This window comes from Papaver somniferum, unplaced genomic scaffold, assembly GCF_003573695.1.
Source record: "Papaver somniferum cultivar HN1 unplaced genomic scaffold, ASM357369v1 unplaced-scaffold_132, whole genome shotgun sequence".
In the NCBI taxonomy this organism is placed as follows: Eukaryota; Viridiplantae; Streptophyta; class Magnoliopsida; order Ranunculales; family Papaveraceae; genus Papaver; species Papaver somniferum.
Genome location: NW_020622381.1, coordinates 11,086,400 through 11,096,547, shown reverse-complemented (window position 1 = coordinate 11,096,547; position 10,148 = coordinate 11,086,400).

Genomic DNA, 10,148 nt, shown 5'->3' with positions numbered 1-10,148 from the left:
CTATATTATTTCAATTATATAAAATATAATGCGGAAAAGAAATAACACAGACACTAGAAGTTTTTTTAACGAGGAAACCGCAAATGCAGAAAAACCCCGGGACCTAGTCCAGATTGAATACACACTGTATTAAGCCGCTACAGACACTAGATTACTCCAAGATAACTTCGGATTGGACTATAGTTGAACCCCAATCAGTCTCCCACTAATTCAAGGTACAATTGTACTCCTACGCCTCTGACCGCAGCAGGATACTGCGCACTTGATTCCCTTAGCTGATCTCACCCACAACTAAGAGTTGCTGCAACCCAAAATCGCAGACTTGATAATAAACAAATTTGTCTCACACAGAAAATGTGAATACTAATATTACGTGTCACGATCTTAGTCGCCGCATATATACCTAACTGTGTAGCCTTCGCTAAACAGAGAAGCCTGAGTAACAAGGGATACCTCTGCAGATCTACTTTATCTCATCCCAATAAAGAAGGCGTGATGGGTCAAGATAAGGAAGGAAAAATCCGAGTCTATATAGAGTCAGCTGGCGAGGGGACAAAGGTAGATGACGCATCCAATCAACATTAAATGCTCAAATCTCTTATCTATACGCACGAATCTAGGCATGTGGAGAGAGAAATCGTGGCAGAACCCGATTGGCGGAAGATGGCGGTGAACGACGGTACAACCTATACTAAGGTTGGGTAGTTCCTGAAGGAACGTGGGCCAGCTGAGGTGGCGAAATATAACTGGAGAAAGTACGCGGTGGACGAAGGTACCATTGGTACGAAAAGTATATCAGCAGATGATAGACCCAGAGGCAGCAAAGATATACCTGGAGCAAGAGGGGCTATAAATATCAAGCTTCACCAACAAACTAAGGGCATTCAATATCGAGGAGAGAAGATCTAGTCTTAAGCTTATACCTCTTTAATGTTTAGAACTCAAGTATTTACTTCCACTTGAGTTCTCTCTGTTACTTTGGGAAGCATTTAAGATCTTTGTAACCACCACAACTTAATACAAAAACAAGCACTCAGTACCCCGTGGATGTAGACAAATGTCGAACCACGTAAATCTCTTGTGTCTCATGATAACTTAGAAGCTTTTATATTATACTTGTCTTCTTCGTTATTATTGTGATCTTAGATATCATTTATTACTTGGCAATATCGGTTCAACGGAGGTATCAATACTACTTAGTATCAGATCCTCAGAGATGTATACATTACGTAGACTACGGGAAAACGAGTAGTCACAGTTTGGTGCCCACCCTGTTTTGCTTACGAACCTGAGTTTAGGCACAATTTTACATTTTACTTATACAACTTCTGAAACCAAGGGATCTGTGATTCACCGATGAATCTCACTCTCTAGTGATTCATTCACCCATTATTTGTGTATGTTTTTGAGTTCATAGCCTCTATAAACGTGCCTCATTACAGTTTCACAACAAACCTTTCAAAAAACATACTCACAAGAAGCCAAAATATTTGTTTTATACTAAAACAAACTTTCTTAAACAAAGCGCATCTTAGATCTGAGAACCTTTGAATGACAGAGGAATCTCAGTATAATTTTAAGGATAAAAGATCTTCCAACGCATTTAATAGCCTTGTTTTTCGCAAGATCTGACACCCCTCTTTTTCATTGGTTTTCGACATTTTAAGGTTGTATTTTCCAAGGATGTCATAAGCATTTAATACCCATCTGTCAAAAACATTATTTCAGTCCTTTTTCTGAAAAAGCTGCTTAACAGTCTTCTGTGTCAGAGCATTAATATCTACTTTTAACGAAGGTACCCAAGTAGCAGACTTCTTCGATTTTTCTGTAACTGCAGGATAACCAAAGCTGAAGGCATGCAGAAACCAACTGATGTACCAACAAGCTCACGACCAGCTATCACAAGTGGGAGTTCCCATAAGCCGTCTCAAGCAAACCAAATGAATGAAGCGGAAGACGGACAAAGCGAAATAGCAAGAGGAACAGTTGCTAAAAAATCGCCTATTCCTGGTGAAGGGATGGGGAAAACATCAGAAGCTCAACCAATCTACGGCATGCCATTACCGGAGCATGCTACAGCTACGAAGCCACCTACGGCCAACGCAGGGTTACCCAAAACCTTAGCTCCTACGGGGCGAGGGTTGGGAAACCTAACTCCAATTCAGACAGATCCAGACGCGCCAATTATAGAGGAAGTAGTGGAAAACTCTGAAGATCCAGCAGACAGCACTCCCCAGGGGGTGGAACCCACAATGAAGACCAAATGGCGGCACAAATAGCAGCTTTGTTACTCCGTAACAAGAAAAACGAAGATGCAATGCACGAGATGGCCCAAGAGAACCAGAACCTCAAAGGTATGATAGACATACAATTCGAAGGTTCCCAAACTCACCCTCCATAACCGAGGCGTGAAAATGGGGCTATCTCAGGAAGACGGAGGGTGGAACTCAACCCACTAAAGGCGAATCAGCCTAAGGAAGCAAGGAGAGCGCACCATGATCCAGATGAAACGGATTCAACATACAAGCCCTCTCAAACCTACTACGACGAAGCATTTTTTAAAGATGCTCACAATGTGAACATGGTCATGGAGGAAATGGAGAAAATGCGGAAGGAGATCCAAGGCCTATAAACTGGCCACGCAGGCGCAAGACTAGAAGAAGTACTACAGGAGGCAACCACGTCACCATTATCCTTTCGCATTTTAAGGGAAACCATCCCTATGGAATGCCCGGTACCTACGTTCCAACCATACAACAGTACCTCAGATCCCACAGCCCACCTACGATATTACACTCGTGTCCTTGCCTATTGGGAAATAAACGAGGTGGTACTTTGTAGGTACTTCCCACCAAGCTTGACGGGATCAACACTGGCCTGGTATGACAACTGATGTGACTCAAAAATGTTGTAGTAAAAAGGTTCGTTGAGACTTGTGAAAGCAAAAGAATTTAGACTTAAAAATTATAGAAAACTTAACTCAAAATTTGATTTCAAGATATGAGAAAATAACCAAGACACTGATTCCACTATTACGCATGAATGAATGATGGTAAATAACCCAAAACTCTAATTATCTTTAAGTCCCTTATTTTCTTAACTCACAAATAATCAGGTTTATTCTCAAAAATTAATTGTATCCCCTAAGCATAGATTATCTAATCAAAGCATAACCTATGTAATTGAATCACAACTAATGAAAAGAATTATGCAAACAATTAAAAACTCTGCAAAAGCAGTGATTGAGTAAATTATAATTAAATATTAGATAAAATATAATAGTTACCAAATTATTCATGCGTAAATAGCTTCCTCATTGCCTTGGTTGTGAGAGAATTAGCACATCATCATGTTGGAAACACGCTCGAAATTCATTATTATTACTCAAAAACGGTTTACAAATGATGAAAAGGGAGAAATATAATGAAAACCGGGTTTGTAACAGTTATATGTGTTACAAACCAGAACGACCCACGGTATGTGTCACTGATACTGTTGCAAATAAGTCTGCCTCTGATGTACGACCCTCGGCTAAGTGTCGTTGTCACTGTTGGAAAACGACTGTCCTAATGAGTCCGTTTTTCGTGTTCTTGGTGTTCTTCATCATCATCGGCAGCATAAACAGAGTTTGATCAACTCGTGATTTCTTGTTCCTGAGCTATCCTCTCGACCTCCAACTCTCCACTTCACTTCTAAAACATACCAGCAGGCTATATATACTCGACAACACCAAGAACAACTCGTAATAACAGCACATAATCCTCTATTACTTGTTATTATTCTCACCTGCCCTGTTAAGGAAATAATCTCTTATTCTTCTCTCTCATGCGTCTGTGGCAGCTGAAACTTTCCAAACATGTTACTATCACGCCAAAGGTTGAGTGAAACTCTATCCGATCACACGCCATCATTCAGTTATACGGGAAGGAGAGAGACAACACGAGATATTCTCGTGCTCTGATTCACCCAAATCCACGTAACCAACTCATTTTGTCGAATCAAATCTTATTACCATCCCTGTTTGGATAAAACAGGCCCAAATCAAACAAAATCGGAGAGAAATTCCAGCACAAACTCTCTCGAAATCATGTCAGAAATCATCGCTGGTGAAAGCTAGTTTTCGTGTCTTCCCTGTTTTACTTCGAACTGATCATCCAGCCAAATCTAATTGATTCTAAAGCCCATACCATCTCTGTTATTCTCAAACAGGACTTCCCAAAGAATTTCAGCCATTGAATCGCACTGGAACACCTTCAAAATCCGAACCCTAATTCTGGTCGTATGCTGCAATATTTTCCCGCCAAAAATATAATTCAAATGGAGAAGATGGCCTCCCCCTAATCCTGTATGGGTGTCCCTTTAGAATTTTCCTTCTGGGTGTAAATAACAGCTAGTGTGCCCCTTAGTAATTGGGCCCCATAGTAATAGGATACTCCATATCCAAACTGCGAGTCCAAATAACATGTGTCCTCCGGGTGCCTTTAGCAACTTTTCGAGCCGAATTTTCCAAAAATGTTTATTTCTCAAAAATACCTACAAACACGAAAAACACCATAATAAGTACAAAATCGAGTGCCAACAATATATAGTATTGAGATCAAATTAGACACAAAAATGTGTCTATCAAATACCCCCAAACTTATTATTTGCTAGTCCTCGAGCAAATTTATTCTAGAAAAGAAAACGACCGAGTTGTAAACTCGGGAGGGTTTACCAGAGGTGTACCCATAAAACCATGACTTCTAATTAGTCACAAGTATCCAAAGAGCTATGAGGACATGCAAATTCTCAACCTATCTCCAAGTAACTAGAATGCCAGAGAAATTAAAGGTGTCAGCTCTAAAGCTGACTGAAGAAAAGGGGAGACACATCCGCAACACTGCTAGATAAATATTGTAAGATGCGTCCGCTGCTTTACAACTGGATAATATTAGGAGAGAGATAAAGATGAGAGGGACATATGCTACACATATGGACTAATTACGTGTGATGAGTTAAACCAGTGCTAGAAAGATCTTGTGCCAGATTGAAAGCGGACTAACAAAGCAACCAAATGTATCTTTCTTCAACTCTCTCATAGTGCTCAGTAGAAACAATGTCTTCTTCGGTCTTCAACTTTTGATGATAAACTATCGAACCTCATAGAACCTTGACAATTAACTCTTCTCTTCGATTTCTTGCTTGACTTAAAAATTTTTACTTCCCTATGGCCTTATTGAACAAAAAACAAAAAACTAATTATATAACAAAAAGAACGTAATGATGATTTTTTTTTCTTTTCATTTTTTCATTTTTTTTCCCAAAAGTTACAAGACAAAAAATTACATGGCCATGAGAGAAGGACTTTAAAACTTGGATCTTCGCAACTTGTGATGTCTTGGTATCATGAATTCCAATAACTTATATCATTTTCTCTTATAACTTCTTGTAACTAAGTCTTCAACTTTGATTTTTGAATTATTCTTTTCTATTGTTGCTTCTAAACCTTAAACGTCTTTAACTTTATTCATAGATTTTGATGTCTCTTCGCTTGTTGATGATGAGAAGTTTCTACTGAGAGAGTCGTAATCCAGTAACTAAGACTACATTGTGAGGTTGCTTTGTTTTTCTGGCATTTCCTGACCTACTTGCCTTTCCATCATGGATGGTTAGGTCCATCACGGTTACCCTATAAAAGGAACAAGTTCTCTCCTGAATTTCAAGGATCTCAATGTCTTTTTCTCTAATGTCTCAATAGGTTGTTATCCCTAGCATTCCAATTTCTATCTTTTCGGTGAGAAATAGTATGTAAACTTAGCTCACCAGATACCATGTGACGCTAGAAGTTTCAAAAGTCCAACTAAAAAGTTCTTCCCCACCCTCAAACTTAAATCTAACATTGTCTCAATGTTTCTAATGAAAAAGCAGTACCAAAAGTAAAATAACACGAGGAGAAGTTGGAAAGATAGTACCTGGGTGAAGAAAATCAAAAAAATATACAACATACAACTGCCTCGATGGTCAATCAAGGGTAAACAAGGTCCTCCAGAGGGACCTCCTCAACACCACCTGTAGGAAAGGGCTCTAAAAAGGGTTTCAATCTCTGACCGTTAACCTTCGAAGAACTACTACCATCCGGTGTCTCAATTTCAACAGCTCCATGAGGAAAAACAGTGCGAACAATAAAAGGACCCGTCCACCGAGAACGTAACTTCCCAGGGAAAAGATGCAAGAGGGTATCATATAGAAGAACTTTTTGACCTGGAGAAAATGACTTCCGTAAAATATTTCTATCATGCACAAGTTTCATTTTGTTCTTATACTCCTTCGCACTATCGTAAGCATCTATACGAATCTCATCCAACTCATTGAGATGGAGTTTTCTATGGGCTCCTGCCTTATCAAGTGAAAAATTTAGCTGCTTAACATCCCAATAAGCTCTATGTTCTAACTCAACATGTAAATGACATGCCTTGCCATACACAAGACAATAAGGAGACATTCCAATGGGGGTCTTAAACGCAGTACGGTAATCCCATAAGGCATCAGTAAGCCTAGACGACCAGTCTTTCCGATTGGGATTAACTTTTTTCTCTAATATACGTTTTATCTCCCTATTGGAAACCTCTACCTGACCACTAGTCTGTGGATGATACGGGGTAGCTACCTTATGTGTAATACCATATTTCTTCATCAGAAGCCTAAAAGTCCCATTACAAAAGTGCGACCCTCCATCACTAATTATAGCTCGCGGTGTACCAAAACGTGTAAGTATATTATTTTTCAAGAACTCAATCACAATCCTATGGTCATTGTTTTTACATGCAACCGCCTCAATCCACTTAGAGACATAGTCTACAGCGACAAGGATGTATAGTTTACCAAAAGAATTAGGAAATGGACCCATAAAGTCAATACCCCACACATCAAAGACCTCAATAATTAGGATTGGGTTCAAGGGCATCATGTTCCTACGGGAAATGGTTCCTAATTTCTGGCAACGTTCACAAGTAACACAGTAACTATGGGAGTCTTTAAACAACGAAGGCCAATAGAATCCACACTGCAATATCTTAGCAGCAGTCTTATTAGCACTAAAGTGACCCCCACAAGCATGATCATGACAAAAGGAAATAATACTGGACTGGTCACACTCAGGTATACATCTCCTAATAATATGGTCTGGACAATACTTAAACAAATAAGGATCATCCCAAAAGAAGTGCTTAACCTCGGCTAAAAACCTAGAACGATATTGTTTACCCCAATGTTGGGGCATTCGAACAGTAACACGATAATTCACTATATTCGCATACCAAGGTGTTTGGGTAACAAAGAACAGTTGTTCATCAGGAAAGCTATCCCTTATAGGAAGGGAATCATCAGGGAAATCGACAACTAGTCTAGACAAGTGGTCTGCTATTACATTTTCTGCACCCTTTTTGTCTCTAATGTCCGGAGAAAACTCTTGCAACAAAAGGATCCACCTAATAAATCTAGGTTTCGTATCCTTCTTAGACAAAAGATATTTCAAAGCATCATGATCAGTATATATGACGATCTTAGAACCTAAGAGATAGGGTCTAAACTTGTCTAAGGCAAACACAATGGCTAATAGTTCCTTCTCGGTAGTGGTATAGTTCAACTGGGCATCATTCAGAGTTTTGCTAGCATAGTAAATCACATGAAGTAATTTGTTTTCTCGCTGACCTAGCACAACACCAATAGCATAATCTGAAGCATCACACATGATCTCAAAGGGTAAGTTCCAGTTGGGTGCCTGGACTATGGCGGCCGTAGTGAGTAAAGTCTTGAGCTTCTCAAAAGCCTCTAAACAAGCATCATCAAAGACAAACTTAACATCTTTTGCAAGCAAATTGCAAAGAGGTCTAGAAATCAAGCTAAAATCCTTAATGAATCGACGATAAAAACCTGCATGCCCTAAGAATGACCTAATATCTCTTACGGTTTTTGGGACCTGTAAAGTTTTGATAAGGTCAACTTTGGCTTTATCTACCTCTATACCCTTAGAAGATACGATATGCCCTAAAACAATTCCTGATCGAACCATGAAATGAAATTTCTCCCAATTAAGCACTAGATTCTTTTCCTTACACCTAGTCAACACTAATGACAAATGATGCAAGCACTCATCGAAAGACGAACCAAACACTGAAAAATCATCCATAAAGACCTCTAAAAACTTTTCTACCATATCGTAAAATATGCTCATCATGCAACGCTGAAAAGTCGCAGGGGCGTTACATAGCCCGAAAGGCATGCGTCTATACGCAAAGGTACCAAAGGGACAGGTAAAAGTAGTTTTTTCTTGGTCTTCTGGGGAAATAATGATCTGATTGTAGCCTGAGTAGCCATCTAGAAAACAATAATGACTATGTCCAGCTAATCTCTCTAGCATTTGGTCGATAAAGGGAAGGGGAAAGTGGTCCTTCCGAGTGACCTTGTTCAATTTCCTATAGTCAATACAAACACGCCAACCCGTGGTCACTCGGGTCGGGATTAACTCATTGTTATCATTCTGGACTACAGTAATACCGGATTTCTTGGGAACAACCTGAACGGGGCTGACCCACTTACTGTCTGAAATGGGGTAGATAATGCCTGCATCTAACATCTTAAGAACCTCGGTTCGAACTACTTCTTTCATATTAGGGTTTAGTCTTCGTTGCATCTCCCTAGAAGGTTTGGTATCTTCCTCTAAATAGATCTGATGCATACAAACAGTAGGACTTATACCCTTAATGTCTGCTATGGTCCACCCTAAAGCTTCCTTGTTGTTTTGAAGGACGATCACTAGCCTACTTTCCTGATCACTATCCAAGTCGGAAGCAACAATCACAGGTAAAGTCTCAGACGGGCCTAAAAACACATACTTCAGGGTATCTGGCAATGGTTTTAGGTTCAACTTAGGAGGCTCTTCTAACGAAGGAACTAGGGTAGACTTAGAAACTGGTAGTGGTTCGAACTTAGGTTTCCATCCGTTACTAGTGTCTAACAAAGGGGTTGAATATAACAAAGCATTCACCTCATTAATCAAATTATCATCATCGAAATCAATCCCAAAATGAGCTAGGCATTTCTCTAACGGATCTTTTAACAAAGTGTTTGGTAATGACTCCTCGACTAATGTTCCTATCATGTTTACCTCTTCTATGCTCGAGTCATCTAGTTCATAGGGTAGCTTATAATATGAAAAACGTTCAGCTCAATAGTCATATTACCAAAAGACAAATACATAATGCCAGTTCGACAATTAATGATCGCATTGGATGTTGCTAAAAGTGGGCGACCTAAAATCACTGGTATTTGGTTCTCTGGGTCAGGGACAGGTTGGGTATCTAGGATAACAAAATCTACTGGATAAATAAACTTGTCGACCTCAATAAGAACATCCTCGATCATACCACGAGGAATTTTAATGGACCTATCAGCTAACTGAAGTGTCATCTGGGTAGGTTTCATATCACCAAGTCCTAGCTTGAGGTACACATTGTATGGAAGTAAATTCACACTGGCTCCTAAGTCAAGCAAAGCTTTCTCAACACGGTATTTACCTATTATACAAGAAATGGTAGGGGACCCTGGGTCTTTATACTTAGGAGTAGTGGTATTCTGAATAATGGAACTCACGTGACTAGCTAGGAAGGCTTTCTTTTGGACACTAAGCTTACGCTTTCGTGTACACAAGTCCTTAAGAAACTTGGCATAAGCGGGAATCTGCTTAATCGCATCCAACAATGGTAGGTTGATAGTTACCTCCTTAAAAATCTCCAATATATCATTAAAGTTGGTCTCCCTCTTAGTTGGAACTAGCAGCTGGGGGAACGGGGCTCTGGGAACAAATCCAGGCTCAACAGGACCCTCATTGGTCTCTTTAGAGACTCTATCAGTCTCCTCATTTTCTGGCTCAGAAGGGTGAACTACAACATGTTCACTTTCAGGCATGGTGACCTTATTGTCAACTTTCTTCCCACTCCTAAGGGTTGTAATAGAATTCACATGATCAGATGGTCTTTCACCTATTTCATTAATTCCTCTAGGGTTGGGTTATGTCTGACTAGGAAACTTACCTCTTTCTTTTAAAGACTCATTTATCTGACTAACCTGGTTGTTCAACTCGGAAATAGCCTGAGAGTTAGCCTGACCTA